The following is a 20,416-nucleotide window of genomic DNA, read 5'->3' as shown; positions in this document are numbered from 1 at the left end:
CCTTCATTAGCATCATCCTCTGATCCATAACCGCTCGGCAAATCCAACAGTCATTTCGGTGAGGGCAGCCGCGGTTTCTATCTGGTGAACATCTAAAACTCCTTGACAAAGTTCCTTTTAAAATTTACTTCCTTTGTCCCGTCTTCGTCTTCTGTTGAGATCTTTAGTGGCCAATGTACTCCGAGATGACTTGGGGACAAAAATCCCGTCTGGCCCAGACAGTAAATCTAGCCTCCATTCAGACGGGTTAAATGCGTGCTTTATGCCTATTGTCAGAAGCTCTCCAAAGCTCCTGCGCCTTTAAGGGTTTCCTACAATAAATTAAACCCATCACACCCTGGTCGTGGTCGAGGGAGGGGACCAGCCCGGCTGCTCTGCGGTGCGGAGGGCCCCCGTTCGCGTTCGCCTGGTTTGAATGGGCTGGGCCAGGATCGCCAGGCCCAGGGCCCCAATCCCTCCGGCCCTCTGGCCTTGGGATACTTCGGAGTCTTGCTTGCAAAAGGCCAAAACCCGACTCCAAGTGGCTGTGGCCAAAATGCACTGGCTGGAACGGGATGGCCTGGGGTGGAGGAATGGCTTGCTCCAGCCTCTACCACCCTAGGGGCCTGGCTGCATTCTCATCCTATCTCCGGGTGACGTCCCCAGACTCCCTCCTGTTTCGTCACAGGAAGCTCCTCAAGGGTTCAACGTAGCAAGAGTTTGTTCCCCGTCCCTAGCAAGAACCTCATTGGCTGGGATTGGGTCACATGACCCTCTCTGACCAATCCCAGCATTCCCTAGCAAGAGCCTCATTGGCTGAGATTGGGTCACATGACCCGCTCTGACCGTGCCCAGCATTCCCTAGCAAGAGCCTCATTGGCTGGGAGACACTTTAATATAAAGACACAGATTGAAAGAGAGGGATGGAAGAATGATAAAGCCAGCAAATGATACATATAACAAGGCTGAAGTAGTTGCATTAGTGAAATAAAACAGGCTTTAAGAGAAAGTGCAATGCTGAGATAAAGGGGAACATTTTGTAATAATAATACTAAATAAAGATAATATATTTAGTGAGTGGTGAAGGCGCCTTCATGAGGAAAATATATGGCTGAGTGCTTTCATGACACGGCAGCTGATTTCCCCCAGAGTTAGTGGTCTAAAACAGAATAAATCATAAACCACAAAGTCTTTTATGACTTTGCCTCAGAAGGCACACAGCATCATTCCTGCAGTATGTGATTGGTTACACAAATCAGCCCGATTCAGGGTGGGAGGAGGATGCCAGGGGCAGGGATCCCAAGGGATGGAGAACATTGCAGACCATGGAGAATGACCACCACACTCTTTGGTCTCTCTGCTTGGCCCTTGGGTATCCAATTATATGTACAATAGGGCACAGGATACTGTCCTGAAATCACTGACTTTGTTTTTTCAATCTTTTTTCCCCCCCTTTGTACTTCACTTTGGATAGTTTCCACTGCTGTGTCTTTAAGTTTCCCAATCTTTTCTTCTAGAGCTTCTAATTAGTTGTTCATTCGGTCCAGCATCTAATTAGTTGTTCATTCGGTCCAGCATCTAATTAGTTGTTCATTCGGTCCAGCAAATACCTTATTTCAGATATTTATTTTTCATCCTTAAATGTTAAATTTGGTCAGGTTGGTTTATAGTATGGTGTAAGTCACCTGTATTCTCTTGATTGTCTACTTGATCCACCAATTAATGAGAGAGGAGTGTTGAAATCTTCAACTATCATTGTCGATGCATCCATTTCTGTTTCCAGTTCTGTCCATTTTTGCTTGGTGTATTTTGATCTTCTGTTATTTAGTGCACACATTTAGCATGGCCACATCTTGGTTAAGTGATTTTTTTTTAGCACTGTGAAATTTCACTCTTTGTATCTTTTTTCCATCTCTTTACTTTAAACCTATTTGTGTATTTAAATCTAGTGTGGTTTCTGTATTTAGCCTGGAATTGGTCTTGATCTTTCGTCCAGCCTGACAGTTTACAAACAGAATTCTGAGTGTGACTAAATACTTTCCTCTGACTCAAAATTGCCACCACATGTCCTGTGTCACATTTTTTCAGAGCCCCAGAATGTGTCTCACTTTCATTCCTCATCTTAAATCGGTCCTCCCTAGTCAGCCGGGAGAATGATTCCATTTCACAGATGTGGGTGCTGAGACTCCAGAAAGAGGTATGAAGTGCTAGAGCCCCTCCCACCAGATTTTCCAACTCCCCTGTCCACGCTGCAGCTGCAGTGATGGGGTGGGGGGTGGGGTGACCTTGAACTGAAACTCTGGGCTGAGGAGACTCCAGCTTCCCACAAGGAGCTCCTCCTTCTTTGCACAAATAAGTGGATCGATAAAGGCTGTTTCACATTCACATTGGACGATCAGGAACCCCCCTTAACCAACCACATCAGAGGATACATTCTCCCTTTCCACACTGAGGTGAATTTTCCAGAAACTGTAGGAGGTAGGTTTGCCCTAGAATTAGTTGGCAGCTTGTACCTATTGTTTAAAAAGAAAAAGAAAAGGTCTTGTAAACCTCTGCCCGCATCTTCAATGCTGGGAGAATGAGTGTAATTGAGAGATTTAGGAATATTTCTAAAAAGAAAACCTCACAGCCTTCTGTTTGGCGTATGGCTAAGATGGGGCAATAAGGGAAACTGAGCTTGCCTGAGCTGGGGGATTGAATATCAAAGGCAGTGGTCTGCCTGAGTGTGGTGTTGCTCCGGCCCCATCTGGACCCCTGCCCCCATGTGCCACAGTCAGGAGGTGGTGGATGGGGAGGGTCTCCTCTCCTGGGTCACTTGATCTGTTCCCGCCCACCCCTCCCACCCACCCTCTGTGGTCTCAGATTAGCCCTGGAAACCATCCACATGTCTGCAAGCGACACTCTTCATCTGTTTGGATAAATCAGGAGGGGACTGATGCCTCCGTTGGGTTTTCCAAACCCCAAAGGGCATTAAATCTGCAACCTCATGACCGGCATGGGGAACCTCTGCGAGGACCCGTGGGAGGCAGGGGGGAGCCAGACTCAAGCTCGGTCCTGGTGACTGGGTCTTCAGTGATGGAGACACATGAGGGTTAACACCTGAGGCTCAGACACGAGAAGCGTGTCCACTGGACTCCAGCACAGCATCAACTGTTGAGTGACAGCAGGACAGCCGAGGCTTGAGGGTCAGAGGAGGGATTCAGAGCCTGGTCGGATGGGTGCTGATGAGAGAGCCCCTCCCACGTGCTCCCAGGGGAGGCAGGTTTGCCCAGGATGAGTTAGCAGCTCGTATCCATTGTTCCAAAGGGATAAAGAGCTTGTGAACATCTTGCCCCTCTCATTTGTGGGATGGAGCCAACCCATCAGGATCTCATTACCCTACATCTCAGTGAGGGAAACTGAGGCTGGGGGAGCCTTCAGGCACAGTTGCCAAGACTAGCCTCTCAGCCTCTCAGAGGAGGGGGCCTGTGTGTCCAAGGCCAGGTGGGGATGGGGTGAGGCTGAGGGCTTTTTTCTTGCACAGGAAACAATGAACCTATATTTGGAAGCAGGCTAGCCCAAGACCTGTCCAGACCCAGCAAGAGGCACAGTGTAAACAGACCAAAGGGTCTGTGCAGAGATACTGGCTGAGGATGAGGCCGTACCAGGATCCTGGAATCCCAGACAAGGTACAGCCTGAGTCCAGCATGGCATGTCCACGGCTGTCCTCCTGCTAAGGTCACCTCTGTCCTAGCTCCTTGGATCTGGATCGGATGGGACAGGACTCAGGGATGTTGTTTTATCTGCAGATGAAGAGACTGAGGCACAGGGGGAGTGGGGAAATTTCTGGAAGGACCAGGTGAGCAAATGGTCAAGCAGAGATGAGACCAGCTTCGTCCTCTTCCTGGTGATCTGTCCATTCCTGGTTCTCATGCTCCCTTTGAGGGTAGGGTTTCTTTGGGGCTGGCTTCTCCCCTGCAGTTGCTGGGGTTGTGAGTGATGACAAAAGAATTCCTGAGCCAGGTACCCCCCCCCCCCCCCAAGGAAACTGCAAAGTTTCTTTCATTCTTTCTTTGGGGAGTAGGGTTGCATCTGGGGCCAGCCCAGGCATATGACCTCTCCCCATAGAGTTTGTGAGGTCAGTGTGTGTGGTGGGGGTGGAAGGGGGCTGATGTAGAGGGTTTAAGGCTGGGCAGTTTCTCTCAAGACCATGAAACTGAGACTTTTACTGGTTCTCCCACTTGGTGAAAATCCCTTCCTTTGTCCTCAGTGAAGGCTTTTGGGGTTGGGGGCTATGAGTTCTTTCTCCAGTTGTGAGTTCCCTTAGAGACCCAGGAGAGACACTTGCAATACAATGCCTAGGTCTCCAACCATAGGACTGAGCGCCTCCAGGTGGGGTTGTCTGGAATTGCAGGTTTAAGAAGCTTGGATTGGGGCAATAACTGAGTGCTTTCCAAGTCCCAGTGCCTGTGGGCAAGGCCACAACTCTCATCCGATGCCTTTTGCTCTGTCCACTCTCTGGCCCCCTCCCAGAGCACAGGCAGGCTGCTTCCTTGCTGTGAGGAGTTAGTCTGACTCCCTCACCACACTGTCAGTGAAGATACTGAAGTTTAAGCACTTACCCTTTCCTCACCAGGGTCCCTCCCAAGGGCTTCTCTGCCCCAGCCTAAAGTCACCCCCAACCCTGGGTCTTGTTTCTGGGTTGGGGGCTGGCTTCCCGGACAGCTTGCTCCAGGTGGACCTCCTAGAGCTTACTGCTCAGGGGCCCAATGATCAGGACTCAAGACCTCCTGTTCCTTCTGGGACCAGAGGTGGCCAGGACCTACCTGAGCTCCTGGCTCCTCCCCTCTTGTTGCTGGGGGCATGAGTGATGCCAAAGGGCTAGAGGCCCCCAGCCAGATACCACCCCCTCCCCTCCAAGAAACTGCAAAGGACTTTTCCAATGTGGCCTGGGTGCTCAGTCACTCAGTCGTGTCCAACTCTTTGTGGCCCCATGGACTGTAGCCCGCCAGGCTCCTCCATCCACAGAATTTTCAAGGCAAGAATACTGGAGTGGGTTGCCATTTCCTACTCCAGAGGATCTTCCCGACCCAAGGATTGAACCCAGGTCTCTTATGTCTCCTGAAGTGGCAGGCAGATTTGTTACCACTAGTACCATCTGGGAAGCCCGATTTGGCCTTAAAAATAAATCTCAGTCAAATGTGCTAAGGTTGGATCTTTCAGCTTTGAAGTAGAAAATCATATTACAAAATCACCATCATACAAAGAGAAGCCAAGCAGAATGAAACCCTGAAAATGTGGAGGAAAACGCTGTGATAGGGAAGGTCGGGCAGTTAGTTAATCATGCCACCATGTGCTATTTTCCTGCATTTAGTGATGTTTAAAATGTGTCACTTGTTGTGATTTCCCTTTCATTAAATTGACTATTTTGTACTTAATTTGTCTTTGTAATGTGGGTGCTTTTTTCTTAAATGGGCCTCCAGATCGCCTGAGCTTCAGGCCCCAGAAGTCTGGATCCACCTAGCCCCAGCCTTTTCTTTGCTTAGAGACGAGCTTTCCTCCTCTTCTCATGCAGGCTCCGGGTGGGGTTCCAGGCTTTGTATTATTGCTCTTCCCACAAGGAGACCCACTTAGAAGAGTCTCTCCCATCCTCCTAAAAGGAACAAAAGCTGCCACTGGTATTCAATTCCCCGATCCCACTGTTTGTGGGCATCTTGGGTCCCCATGGAGGCCTCCGGTGAAAGAGGAAGTAAGGGAGGCAGATGGGGTGGGGGCCGGGCTCTGAGATCTGGGTCAGAGCAGATGGCAGGAGCAGGTGAACAGGTGAGTAGGTGAGCAAGGCTCCAGGATACCCTCCCTCCTCTGCCCCTTCCCCTGGGGTCTCCAGGCCCCACCTTTGCCGGGCCCAGGACTAGATGCCAGAGGAAGCTGGCTTTGTGTGGAGTTGCTACCCCCAGTGAAAGCCGGCCCACTCTGATGAGCTGAAGCTGTGTAGGCTGCTCCATGACCACAGAAGCCTGGCTGTCTGGGGCTTACGTGTGCATCTCTGTGGGTGGGTCCCCACCTGAACCTCCTGAGAAGGAGAGGCTTCACTCCTGGGAGGCAGATCGCACCAAGAGTAAGGAACTCCCCTCACCAGCGCTTGAGCCAGACCTGTTCAGTATGGCTCTTTGGCCTTGCTGACTTTGGGGATATGTCTGTAGATGAACTTTACGGTCTCTCTTGGCTTCGGCTTTTGAGGAGTCCCCCAAGCAGTTGCTCTGTAGAAGAAATATAGGAAAAGCCAGCCATTTATCCGTCACATATCCATTCATGTACCATCCAGGTATCCACATAGTCACCCATTCACTCACACGGCCTTCCATTCATCCACCCATCCATCCACTCATCCACCCATCTGTCTACTAATTCACCTATTCATCAATCCATTGATCCATTTGATTCATCCATACATCCACCCATCCATCCATCTATCCACCCATCTATCCATCCATCTACCCATCTGTCGATCCATCCATACATACACTCATCCACCTATCCATCCATCCATTCAGTCATCCCTCCATCAATCCATCAATCCATTTGGTTCATCTATACATCCACCCACCCATCCATACACACATACATTCATCCATTGACCCATCCATCCACCCATCTACCCATCTATCTGATCAATGCTCAATGAGCCACACGTTATTCTGGGACCAGCTTTGGTTGCTGGGGACACAGGGGAATCAGATGTGGTCCTTCCCCTGAGTTGTTCTTAGCTCCATTCTGAAGAAAGATCAAAGTGAAACTGTTAGTCACTCAGTTTGTGTGTCTTTGTGACACCGTGGTCTATAGTCCACCAGGCTCCTCTGACCATGGAATTCTCTAGGCAAGAATACTGGAGTGGGTAGCCGTTCCCTTCTCTAGGGGATCTTCTCTACCCAGGGATTGAATTCGGGTCTCCTGCATTGCAGGCAGATTCTTTACCATCTGAGACAGAAGAAAGACCAGGGGAGAAACAATTGCAACATGTCAGGATCCATGTTCTGGTTGAAGCCAGTGCAGTGAGCACCCCAGGAGGATTAACTCAGCTGGAAGTAGACCAAGGAAGACTTCACAGGGGAGGAGACCTTGACTCTGGGTCCTGAGGAGCACAGGGGATTCAGGAGGAGGGAGATGGAGAAGGACATCCCAGACCAAGAGACAGACCTCTGCCTCAGCCTCTCGGGATGGGTTCCAGTGTGTGGGAGCCAGCCTACGCAGGTGTGCTTACCCCTCACCTCCTGGATTGCACACCTTTGTATCATGCCCTCCACACCGAATCAGGGTTGGTCTGGACAATGGATTGTTGTTGCTGTGGAAAGTGAAAGTGTTTAGTCACTCAGGTGTGTCCGACTGTTTGTGACCACATGGACTGTAGCCCACCAGGCTCCCGTATCCATGGACTCCTCCAGGCAAGAATTCTGGAGTGGTTTACTATTCCTACCTCCCGACCCAGGGATCAGACCTGGGTCTCTGGCGTTGCGGGCAGACTCTTTACTGAGTGAAAAGCCCTAAATAGTGTGTGTTAGTTGCTCAGTCATGTCCAACTCTTTGTGACCCTATGGAAAGTAGCCCACCAGGCTCCTCTATCTGTCAAATTCTCCAGGCAAGAATACTGGAGTGGGTTGTCATTCCCTTCTCCGGGGGATCTTCCGAACCCAGGGACTGAACTTGGGTATCCTGTATTGCAGATTCTTTACTGTCTGAGTCAGGCCCCTAGGGTCGTAAAGAGTCAGACACAGCTGAACGGCTAACACTTTCATTTTCTTTTTTCAGACATTCACTGATTTAACAAATATTTATTGAGCACCTACTGGGTACGAGGCTCTTGCTGTGTGCTGTGGCTGCAGCAGTGATGGTGTCAGCCCGGGACCCTGGCCCGCTGTGACAGCCCTTCTTCAATAGGGTCCCGGGAGACAGTTTGTGTGTCGAAACTCAGCCTGGGGTGGGCCCTGCCCGAGTGGTGCTCAGCTCTGAAGTGGGCCTTGGCAGGTTTTGTTTTGTTTTTTATTATTTAAATATCTTTTTTCAAAACAAGGAACATTTTTTTTTTATTAACGTATAGTTGATTTACAATGTTGTGTTAGTTTCAGGTGTGGCTGCAAAGTGATGCAGTTGTTTATATATATTCTTTTTCCAGAATCTTTCCCACTACAGGTTCTTATAAGATATTGAACACAGTTCCCTGTGCTGACACAGTAGGTCCTAGTTGGTTACATATTTTATATACAGCAGTTAGTCCCAAAGTCCTAGTTTACCCCTCCTACCCCCTTCCTCCCCTTTGGTAACCCTAAGTTTGCTTTCTGTGCCTGCGAGTCTATTTCTGCTTTGTAAATAAGGCCATTTGTATCATTGTTAAGATTCCACATATAAGTGATATCATGTGATATTTGTCTTTCTCTGACTTACTTCACCTAGTATGATAATCTCTAGGTCCATCCACACTGCTGCCAATGGTATTATTTCATTCTTTCTTATGGCTGAGGAGTAGTGTGAATTCATATATATATATAAATTATATATATATATATGAATTTATGAGAAATGCAGGGCTGGATGAGTTACAAGTTGGAATCAAGATAGGCGGGAGCAACATCAACAACCTCCTATATGTGGATGATACCACTCTAATGGCAAAAAGGGAAGAGGATCCTCTTGGTGAGGGTGAAGGAGAGCGAAAGGGCTGGCTTAACATTAAATATTAAAAAAAACGAAGATCATGGCATCCGGCCCCATTCCTGCATGGCAAATAGAAGGGGAAATGGTGGAAGTAGTTACAGAGTATCTCTTTTGGGGCTCCAAAATCACTGCGGAGGGTGACTGCAGCCATGAAATCAGAAGACAGTTGCTTCTTGGCAGGAAAGCGATGACAAACCTGGACAGCGTGTTGAAAAGCAGAGACAGTACTCTGCTGACAAAGGTCCGTAGAGTCAAGGCTATGGTCTTCCCAGTGGTCACGTACGGTTGTGAGAGCTGGACTGTAAAGAAGGCAGAATGCCAAAGAATTGATGCCTTTGAACTGTGGTGCTGGAGGAGACTCCTGAGAGTCCCTTGGAGAGCAAGGAGATCCAACCAGTCAATCTTAAGGGAGATCAGCCCTGAATAGTCACTGGAAGGACTGGTGCTGAAGCGGAAGCTCCAGTATTTTGGCCGTCTGATGCAAACAGATGACTCATTGGAAAAGCCCCTGATGCTGGGAAAGATTGAGGGCAGAAGGAGGAGAGGGCGTCAGAGGATGAGACGACTGGATGGCATCACTGATGCAGTGAACGTGAACTTGGGCAAACTCCAGGAGATGGTGAGGGACATGGAGGCCTGGTGTGCTGCAGTCCGTGGGGTTGCAGAGTCTGACACGAGTGGGCGACTGAACAACTATAGATATATGTATTTACATACGTATATGGGTTGCTTCTATGTCTTGGCCATTGTAAGCAGTGCTGCTATGAACTTTGGGGTACATATATCTTTTCAAATGAGAATTTTTGTCTTTTCTGGATATATGCACAGGAGTGAGATTGCTGGATCATATGGGATCTCAATTGTAGTTTTTAAATGAACCTTCATACTGTTCTCCATGGTGACTTCACCATGAATTTAAACATTTTTAAGTTACAGAGTAATTGAGCAGATTTACAGTTCCAAATGCTTCCTCCCCTCCCCACTTCACAGTTCCCTCTATTATCGGCATCCGGCATTGGTGAGCAGTCTTGATACATTATTAATTGTTACAACTGACAAGGTGATCTTGACAGATTACTAGTAACTAAAGCCTGTAGTTAACATTAGGGTTCACACTTCGTGTTGTACATTCTGTGGGTTTTGGAAAATGCATGCTGTCACATATCCACCGTTATAACATCCAGAATAGTGTTTTCCGTGTGCACGCTCAGTCGTGTCTGACTCTTCTGACTCCATGGACTCTAGCCCACCAGGCTCCTCTGCTCATGGGATCCTCCAGGCAAGAACACTGGAGTGGGTTGCCATTTCCTCCTCCTGTGTCACTGCCCTAAAAATCCTCTGTGCTCCACCTGTTTGTCCCTCCTTCCCCTAATCTTTTTACTGTCTTCATAGTTTTAGTTTTCTCTAGGATGTCATGTAGTTATCAGACAGTATAGCCTTTCAGACTGGCTTCTCTCACTTCTCATTTTTACATTTCTTCTATGTCTTTTGTGGCTTGATAGCTCATTTCTTCTTCTTTTTTTGCTCTTAAAAATGATGAAAGTTTTTGACTGCCATCCATTCATATGGTTCTAAATTCAAAGGGAACCAAAGTCCCCCTCTTATTCCCATCCTCCAGCTACCTGCTTCCCTTCCTTGGAGGCAACTGGTGTTAACACTTTCTTGAAAGAACATCCTTCTGAAGATTATTTTATATGTAGAGAAGCATTTTTCTTCCCTTCTTTTTTCATTGTGTTAGAATACACATAACACAAAACCTACCAACTTAGCCTTTTTTAAGTATATATTTCAATGGTTTTAGATACAGGAAATATCTCGTGCAGCCATCGCCATCAGCCATCCCATAACTCTTTTCATCTTGTGAATTGGGAATTGTCCCCACAAAATATTACCCCTTTATCCTCCCCTCTGCCAGCCCCAGGCATCCACCATTCCACCTCCTGTCTTTATAATGTTGACTATTCAAAATGCCTTGCTCATTTTTTTTAATCATCAAATAATATTGCTTTTGTTCAGTCATGCAGTATCTGACTCTTTGCGACTCCATGGACTGCAGCACGTCAGGCTTCCCTGAACTTCACTATCTCCTGGAGCTTGCTCAAACTCATGTCCATTGAGTCAGTGACGCCATCCAACCATCTCACACTCTGTCTGCCCTTTCTTCTCCTGTGGGAATCCTCTCAGAGAGCCTCTGGTGATTCGACAGGGGAGCTGGTGTGAGTCCTGGGGATCTTCAAAGGGTCCCAGCCTGGTGAGCCTGGAAGCTCCTTCCTTCAACCTATGAAGAGCCCACGGGGTTCCCTTTCCTTCCCTTCATATTTTGATGCAGCTGGTTGCTTTTTATCTGCCCATGGGGTTGCACAGAGTCAGACACAACTGAGCGACTAACTCTAACACATTTTTTAAAAACGTGTTTATTTTTAAGTGGAGGATAATTGTCTTACAGTACTGTGTTGGTGTCTGCCATCCATCAGCGTGAGTCGGCCACAGATGCACATATGTCCCCTCTGTCTTGAGCCTCCCTCCCACCTCTCACCCCATCCCACTCTCCGGGCTCCCGCAGAGCCCCAGGCTGAACTCCCGGCATCATACAACAAGTTTCCACTGCTCATCCCCTTTACATGTGGCAGTGGATGTGCTTCCACGCCCCTGACGCAATTTGTGCCACCCTCTCCTTCCTGCACCGTGTCTACAGGTCTGTTCTCTGTGACCGCGTTGCCACTGCCGCCCTGCAAATAGCTTCATCAGTATCCTCTTTCTAGATTCCATATATATGTGTTACTACATGGTATTTGTTTTTCTCTCTCTGACTTACTTCACTCTGTATAATAGGCTCTAGGTTCAGGTACTTCATCGGAACTGACTCATATGCATTCATTTTTATGGCTGAGTGATATTCTTTATTCCATTGTATGTGTATACCACAACTTCTTTATTCATTCATCTCTTGATGGACATCTAGGTTGCTTAATGTCTTGGCTATTGTAAATAGTGCTTCCATGAACAGTTGGGTACATGTGTGTTTTTCAGTTATGGTCTCCTCAAGGCAGAAGCCCAGTAGTGAGATTGTTGGGTCATATGGTAGTTTTATTCCTAGTTTTTTTTTTCCCAAAGGAATCTCCATACTGCTCTCCATAGTGGCTGTATAAATTTACATTCCCACCAGCAGTGCAGGAAAGTTCCCCTTCCTCCACACTCTCTCCAGCAGCCGGTCAATCCTTTCTTCTCGTCTTCGCTGGTCTCAGCGCATCAGCTGCCCTTCCAGTCGCGCCCGTGTCCCCATCTGTTCTGTGAGCGGCCCTGCAAGTGTGCTGTGGGCTTGGTCATCTCTCCTCTGCTCCTTGCTGGCCCCGGGGCTGTGTGCTCCTCAGCGGGCCCGTCCGCACAATGGGTGTTAGATCTGCCACACAGACATCTGGGGGCTCCACGGGACTCAGGCTATAAGCCTCCTGCCTGTGGGGGGTGGGGTGCATTCCCACCGTGTTTTCTCTGGCTCCTGTGTGGGGTCCCTCGCGGGTGGTTTGTGCCTTCTTGGGGCAGCAGGGAGCCAGGGGTCTGGGTCTGCCCGTGGGGAGTGTGTGAATCAAAGGAGCCGGCCGCAGCTGAAGCAACCTCGCCTGGATTCTTAATGCGGCCTCTTGACAGACCGATTGTGTAACAGCATTCCTCCCAAGGAAACACGTCTGCCCCCTCGGAGAAGGTGCGAGAGCTTCCCAGACACTGAAAGGGCCCTGCTGGGTAAATTAATTCTTCATTATTCCGTTCCCGGGGCTCTCATGCTGGCCCAGTGCCCGGCACACAGATGCCCCTGCACCGGGTCGCCCAGACGCGGGGGTGGCGAGGGCCAGGTAGTCTGGGCCATCCACAGAACCAGAAGATGCGCTCAGAAATGCAGATTCCCATCCATCCTTGTCTCCTCCACCGGGACAAAGGCTCTGTTGTTGACATGTGAGCTTGCTCTCTGGTATCTAAATATTTTACCGCCGGGGACGCGCAGGGTCACGTCTGTGTGCACACGACAGCTTTGAGCAGGGTTGGGGGTTCTGGCAAGGTGCTTGCCAACTCTCTTTCTCCGTGGGTCTTAGTTTACCCACTCTGCACCTCGGCAAACACTTCCCTGGGACCAGAAAATGCCACTCGCTGTTACGATTTCCGAGTGGGGTCCTTAAAACCCCCAAACTGTTCAGATCCAGGGCATGGAGAGTGCAGCGCAGGCCTTGATGCCCCAGAAGTGGGGGTCCCGGAGGCATGGCTGCTGTGGGTCATCACAGGCGGGGAAGGGGAGGTGACTTTACCGGGATGGAGCCGATGCCTGCGGGTGAGCCAGCGTCCTTTCTCCCATCTTTGATATGCCCCTTCCCCTGGTCTCCCTTCATCCAGGCTAGACATGGAAATCCATTACCACCACTGATGAGCTGGGCGGGCCTCAGTCAGCTACCTAATCACTCTCACCCTCAGTTTTCTCATCTGTAAAATGGGGATGGTGATCCTGCCTCCACAGGCTGGGATGTTGGGAGAGGAAGCTGAGGTCTTGCATGGAAGCATCTGGGACGTGCCTGGCCTGGGGCTCAAGAGATGGTGCCTGTTTCAGCCAGTTGCCTCCTTACTGATTTGACAAACAGTCACTGGGCTGGGAGCGAGGGTCCCTGCCCCGGGGGTGGGCCGGCAGTGGGAAGGGCATGAACAGGGAAGTGTTTTCACGGAATCCCCCTGTCACCAAGGGGACCTGTGTGGACGGGGACACCAGACGCCCAGGTTCACAGCCAAGGCGGTTTGTTACCCGCTGGGGCCTCAGTCTGCCCAGATGTGAAGCAGGCAATGCTGGCGGCTGCCGCTCCTGTGGATTAAATGAGTGAGTGCTCTGTGATACACAAGACAGCCTCCAGCAAACGTGTCTCAGGGCTTAACATGCAGCCGTGTCTACGCCATCGCGGGGCTGATGCCACCGCTCTCAGAGGTCCAGACAGAGGACACAGGGGTTGATGGAGATTTCGTCCCCAGTAGGCCCGAGATCAGCAACCCACACTCCCAGCGGTCCGGAGGCCAGAGCAGGGAGCACTCAGGCGGTCTCCTCCCTCCAGCTGCTATCTCTCCGGGCTCCAGGCACCTCTTGCCGCTTCCTTCCCAGGGGACCGGGTGGGAAACCAGAGCTGCTGGCAGGAGGCGCGCGCCTTTCATCCACCCCGGGATGGGAGCGAGTTACAGGTGAGGCTATTGTTCCTGAGCACAGGTGGAGATAATGCATCCTGACAGCCGGGAGGACCGGCCCCTGGCAGCCCCACCGGCCTGGCCCGAGCCCCAGGGCAGCCCTCGTGGGCACCCGAGTTACAACACGTCCTGTGAACGCTCCCCACGGCGCAGCCTCTTCATGTGTTTCCAGCGCCAGCGGCTTGGCCACACCTGGGAGCGGCAAGGCGCATTCATCGAGGGCTTTGGCGAAGGTCACCGCCAGCTGGGGGACAGAACGTGTATTGTCGAGGGTGCCAGCCCAGTCTCCGTGGCCGGCCGGCTGCCCTGACCACAGGCATTCCTCGCGCTCACCCTCGAACACACCAGGCAGGCACCCGCCCCTGCTGGGGCTGGCCTTGCCCCCGCCCTCTGACGCCACCTTCGGGCCGCAGGCTGAAGCCTCACCCACCATCTTCCAAAACCTAATTGCCGCGCTGTGTCTGTGACGGGCACGGACCCAGGGCCCCGGGCCTGCCAAGAATTTCCCCGTGTGAATACCTGCGCAGGGCATCTCCTGTGGGAACCAGGAGGCACCCGGGGCCTGGCGTTTGTCCCCGGCTGTCTTGTGACATTAGGCAGATCAAAGCCCCATTGTCAACAGTCGTGTTCACTCTGTTCCTCCGCTTGGAGCCCGTGTCCTGGGACTGCCCTTCCCTCGTCTCAGACGCGGGGTGGTGGCCTGACCCCCGGGACCCAGCTCCCGGTCCAGCCCCGGCGCTCCTCCTGGCAGAGCCCCCACCGAAAGTGAATTGTCTCTCCTGGGTCTGAGGCCAGGCACACCCTGACGAAGAATGAAAAAGCGGGGCGGCCCGGCTCCTCCCAGTGTCTTCAGAGCCGCAAGCTCCGACCTGGCTCTACATGCAGCAGCTCGGACCGGGAGAAGAAAGTCACTCTGCTGCCAGAGCTGGTGGAGGGGAAGGGCAGCGGGAAGGAGCGGGGCGATGGCCCTGCTCAGCACCCCTTGGAGAACACCCAGGAGGAAGGACACCCTGAGAAGCATGAACACGGCCTGGCAGGAAGGTGTCAGGTCCTCCCAAGTCCACCATTGGTGTCCAGCAAGGGGGCCAATCAAATGATTCAACCACATGAATGGCAACGCGTGAGCTCACGGGAGCTCATTATATCTTAGACCCATTGGTCCAGGCTGCCTGTGCACGTGCTAAGCTGGGGGAGGAAAGAGCACCCAGATGGATTAATAATGTCCGTCCAGGTGTCAGTCTCTCCCAAGACCAGGGAGCTGTACTCACATTTTGTATCTCTATTGGACAGGAGTCTTTCTGAGTGTAGGTGGCTTATGCATGTGTTGAGAAGCCCAGAGATTTCAGCTTCAGGAATGGCAGGATCCAGAGGCTCAAAAGCTATCATCAGACCTCAATCTCACTTTCTCCATGTCTCATTTCTGCCTTCCTCTGAGAAGGCTGTCATTCCTGGGTGGGCTCACTTGGATTTGATTGGGGTCTCATGCCCATTTCTGATTCAGCCACAATAGCCAGGGGGCTAAGAAATGCTGATTGGCCGCTCTGGGTCTGGGGAACATCTTTTGCATCTCTTGAATCTCACGGGCTGAGAGAGGTTTGCACTGGGAGCAGCATCAATGCACAAGACACAGTGCGCCATGATGCTCCGTTTATCAACAGGGGCCACGTGCCAGGGTCTTCCACGCTGGAGAAGGTGGAGAACATTCTACATCCAGGGCAGAGATGGGCATGATTGCCCAAAGGGCTGGTTAGGCAGAATTGAGGTCTGACCAAGTGTGATATTATGATTTTTAATAAGAAATATATATTTGGTCTTAGTCCCCATTCCTGGCACAGAGACCCTAAATGCCTTGGAATTTCCTGTGAAGAGAGCATAAAGGTGTCTTTTGTTATGTTAATAATATGATTTTTGGAAACTACCTAAGGATGGAGGCTGGTTGCTAGGAGAGCCAACCACACACATCAGAGACGGAAATTTTCAGCCCCACCACCAGGGAGGTTGAACCCATCACAAATCACCAATGATTTAACCAATTGTGTGTGTGTAATAAATCCTCCAAAAAAATCCCAAAAAGACAGGGTTCTGGGAGCTTCCGGGTTGGTGAACATGTGCAGATTTGAGGAGAGTGGTGCTCAGAGCGCGTGGGAGCTCTGAACCCTGCCTCATGCCTTGCCCTGCGCCTCTCCTCCATCTGTCTGTCCTTGAGTTACGTCCTTTTGTAATAAACCTGGTGGCTCAGGCAGTAAGGAATCTGCCTGCTATGCGAGAGACCAGAGGGATGACCCCCTGGAGAAGGGAATGGAGACCCACTCCAATATTCTTGCCTGGAGAACCCCATGAACAGAGGAGCCTGGTGGGCTACAGTCCATGGGCTCGCAAAGAGTAGGACACGACTGAGCGACTCTGTGTGTGTTTGTGTGTGTGTGTGTGTTTGTGTGAACTAGTAGGCAAAATGTTTCTCTGAGTCCTGTGAACAGTTATACAAAATAATTGAACCCAAGGAGAGAGTCGCCAGAACCCCTAAACGATAGCTAGTGGGTCAGAAGCGCAGATGGTGACCTGGATTTGATACTGGCATCTCAGTGGGGTTGGGGGCTCTTGGGAGTGAGCCTGTGACTGCAGGGTCTGTACTATCTCCGGGCTGGTAGTGTCAGAATTGAGTGGAATTATAGGATTCCCAGCTCACGTCCAAGAATTGTTTGGTGTGGGCAACAACCCACACACTGGCAGTGCTGTCAGTATCTTCGTTGGAACCAGAGTCAAACCATGAAAAGCCTTGAGAGTTAGTCTAAGGAGTTGAAGTATATCCACCAACAGCAGGAACCACTGAAGGGGCTCAAGCACGTGGGTTTGGTCTGATTTCTGCTGTGGACTTGCCTTGTGGCTCAGCAGGTAAAGAATCTGCCTGCAATGTGGAAAACCTGGGTTCGATCCCTGGGTTGGGAAGATCCCCTGGAGAAGGGAAAGGCTACTCGCTCCAGTATTCTGGCCTGGAGAGTTCCACGGACTCTATAGTCCACGGGGTTGCAAAAAGTCAGACATGACTGAGCGATTTTCACTCACTCACTCATGCTGTGGACAGAATACAATGGCTTCTCTGGCGTGTAGTGTGGGCTGGACAAGAGGTAAGGAGGTTGTTGGAGTAGCTGAGTTGCGGCTGATCGAGTCCTCATGAGGCTCAGAACTTGGAGTGAAGATTAGCTTAGCTAGGAGCTGGGCCAAGTGGGAGACCAAGGGAGACAGAGCAGTTAGGAGAAGCACCAAGCCCTAGCTCTGAGAACGTCAGCTCTCCAGACAAGAAGGGAGCAAACGGAGGACGAGGTTTTCCCAGAAGGCTCAGTGCAGACACATCCACTTTCGGTAGGCCCTCAGTCGTAGCCTGGTAACTCTTACTTTACAAAAAGTAATAATGGATTTTCAGACTTCTGTTTCTACTCAATAGGAAATCAGGGACTCATAAATTGGATGTGTGGGGTGTGTGTGTATGTGTGAAGGAGAGAGAGGGGGAGAAATTGAGAGAGAGACATGGAGAGCAAGATTTGGTGGGAGGGTAGCAGTGAAAATAGAAGGGGAAAAAGTGGAAGCAGTGACAGATTTTATTTTCTTGGGCTCCAAAATCACTGAAGATGGTGACTGCAACCATGAAATTATAAGACATTTGCTCCTTGGAAGGAAAACTATGACAAATCTAGACAGCACATTAAAAAGCAGAGACCTCACTTTGCCAACAAAGGTCCATAAAAAGCTGTAGTAAAGCTATAGTTTTTCCAGTAGTCATATACGGATGTGATTGTTGGACCATCAAGAAGGCTGAGTGCCAAAGAATTGATACTTTTGAATTGTGGTGCTGGAGAAGACTCTTAAGAGTCCCTTGGGCAGCAAGGAGATCAAACCAGCCAATCCTAAAGGAAATCAACTCAGAATATTCTTTGGAAGGACTGATACTGAAGCTCCAATACTTTGGCCACTTGATGCAAAGAGCTGGCTCATTGGAAAGGAACCTGATGCTGGGAAAGATTGAAGGCAGGAGGAGAAGGGGGCGACAGAGGATGAGATGGTTGGATGGCATCACCAACTCAATGGACACGAATTTGAGCATACTCCGGGAGATAGTGGAGGACAGAGGATCCTGGCATGCTGCAGTCCATGAGGTCACAAAGCGTCAGATACGACTTAATGATCGAACAACAACACAACAAAGCAGTGAAAATGGAGATAAAGAAACCCTGTGAGCTCAAACTGGGGCCACATGGTGCAAAGGCAAATAGTTTTACATAAATCAATAAACCCTAAGAAGCACATACCATTCGAGGATGGGAAGTGGTCATTAGTAGGTGCTGGCAGTTGCTGCCTTTGGCCACTTGAGAGCAAGAGGATGAATGAGGGTGGGGACACACCTGGCTCTCTGTCTGGGTCTCCTCTGCTGACCCCCCCCCCCCCCCAGTTCCTGAGAGCTGCACCATCACACGGCTCCCCTCTGCCCATGGATGTCAGACCTCGCCAGCCAGACGTGGGGCTGCCCAGAGGAATCCATAGGCTCCATGGGATGGATGGGGCAGGGGTCCCACCCAGAAAGCACAGGTGACATCACTCATGGGTGCCCCTTGGCTGGGATCCTGGCCTCACTGGCTGCAAACCTGGCTGGGCTGGGCTCCCAGCCAAAAAGAACATAGGGGATGTTATACAACCAGAAACACTGGGCATCCAACCCCGAGGCCTCCTGGGAACACCAGGCTTTGCTTTCCTGAGAAAAAAGGAAGGGAAGGAGCAAAGCCCACTGGTCCAGCTACAGTGAGTGGTGGCAAGCGGGCACTGGCCCCCCACTCCCATTACACACGTGCCATTCACAGGCTCCTGGAGACAGATGCTGCTACGGGCTGTTGTAGCCCCCCAAACCCCATATTGAGGCCCTGACTCCCAACAGATCAGTATGTGACTGTGTTTGGAGACCAGGCCTTTAAAGATGTAATTAAGGTAAAATGAGATCACTAGGGTGGTCTTAATCTCATAGGACTGGGGGTCCCTATAGGAAAAGGAGGTCAGGACACAGACACACACAGAGGGATGGCCCTGGGAGGACACGGGGGAGGAGACGGCTGTCTGCACGCCCAGGAGAGAGGCCTCAGGAGGACTAGCCCCGCCCACACGCGGGTCTGGGATTCCAGCCTCCAGGCCTGGAGAGAATAAGTTTCTGTCATTCAAGCCACCCTGTCCATGGGACCTTTGGAAAGGCAGCCCGAGGGGACCATCCAGATGCCTGTTTGCAGGGCAGCAGGTCTGCGGAGAGGACGGCAGGCTCAGGCCGGGGGAGGCGGGTGCTGTGGACACAGGCACAGAGCAGGCAGGACACTCGGATGCAAGTGCCCACCCCCTGCTGACGCTGGTGAGCGGCCTGTGTGCCAGGGCCTGTGGCGGGCCTGCCTGGTCTTGGGCCGGATCACAGAGAGGACAAAGCCACACTGAGGTCCCCTCTTCGAGGGCCAGCGGTGGCCGTGGGCTTGCACGGCTTTGGAAAAGCCGGACTTCCCGAGCACCTGCTCTGTGATGCTCCCCAGCTGGGTGCCCAGGACCCCCGAATGGAACTGGCTGTGACAGGATCCCTGGCTCTAGGCTTTGCCCTGAGGCGGGCGTGTGGCTCTGCAAGCCCTGTGACCTTCGCTGCAGCCTGGGGCACAGGTGCGTGTCCTGATTTCCAGAACCTGGAAAGGTCCCGGGAAGCCTAGGGCCACATGGCTGTTGGCTAGGATTTGAACCCGTGTGCACTTGAAGCCCAGGCCCCCGGCCACTCGATTCCTGGCTGCGGGTGGACGTTTAGCAAACGTTCTTGCCCTTTTAAAAGACTCCATTGGGTTGCTGAGTAGGGGCCCTCGGCAGCCCCAGACCGGGCCACGTGCATCTCCCTGGTCCTCCCCACTCCCAGCATTGGGATCTGGGCTCAGAGGTGCTACTGGACTTTGGGGCAACGGAGCCCCAATGCTGGGAGAAAGCGTGGGGTTAGGGTCCTAGGGTCTCCAGGATGGCCCATCTGCTGGCTGCAAGGGCTAGCCTGTGGTATCTGGGGGCCCACAGGGCTGGGTCTAGGGTCCATGGAAACAACTCTGGCCCTTGGAGTGCCCTGATCAGACACCCCAATCCCAACAACAATCCCAGTGGCCGTGTTCCTGTATTCTGAAGCCACAGCCACCCATCCCTCCCTCTTGGGGGTCCCTGCCCCTCTAGAGCAGGCTCTGGGCTGGCCCCGTAATGACTCTGAGCCTCTGCAGACTCTGGGAAGCAGAGAGAACTGTCAGAATGCCCACGGAGACTGACGCCAAGCTTCCAAGCCTTCTCACCCTCCCAGCCAGGGAGATGGGCCAGAGCTACCACCCTGTGGGACTCCCAATCACATTGCTGAGCATTCCTGGTGGGGCTTCTGCGTGGCTGGCACCAGTGAAGGGGCAAATGGGAGGGCCGGCCCAGGAGGGGAAGGGGGAGGGTTGAGTGAGCACCAGGAGTTGGAGTTGCAGGCAGGCAGGAGGGTGGCTACCGAGAGTCACCTGCC

This window comes from Dama dama, chromosome 2 (genome assembly GCF_033118175.1).
Source record: "Dama dama isolate Ldn47 chromosome 2, ASM3311817v1, whole genome shotgun sequence".
Lineage (NCBI taxonomy): Eukaryota > Metazoa > Chordata > Mammalia > Artiodactyla > Cervidae > Dama > Dama dama.
The sequence above is the reverse complement of the archived record's forward strand: the minus strand, read 5'-3'. Positions refer to the sequence as shown.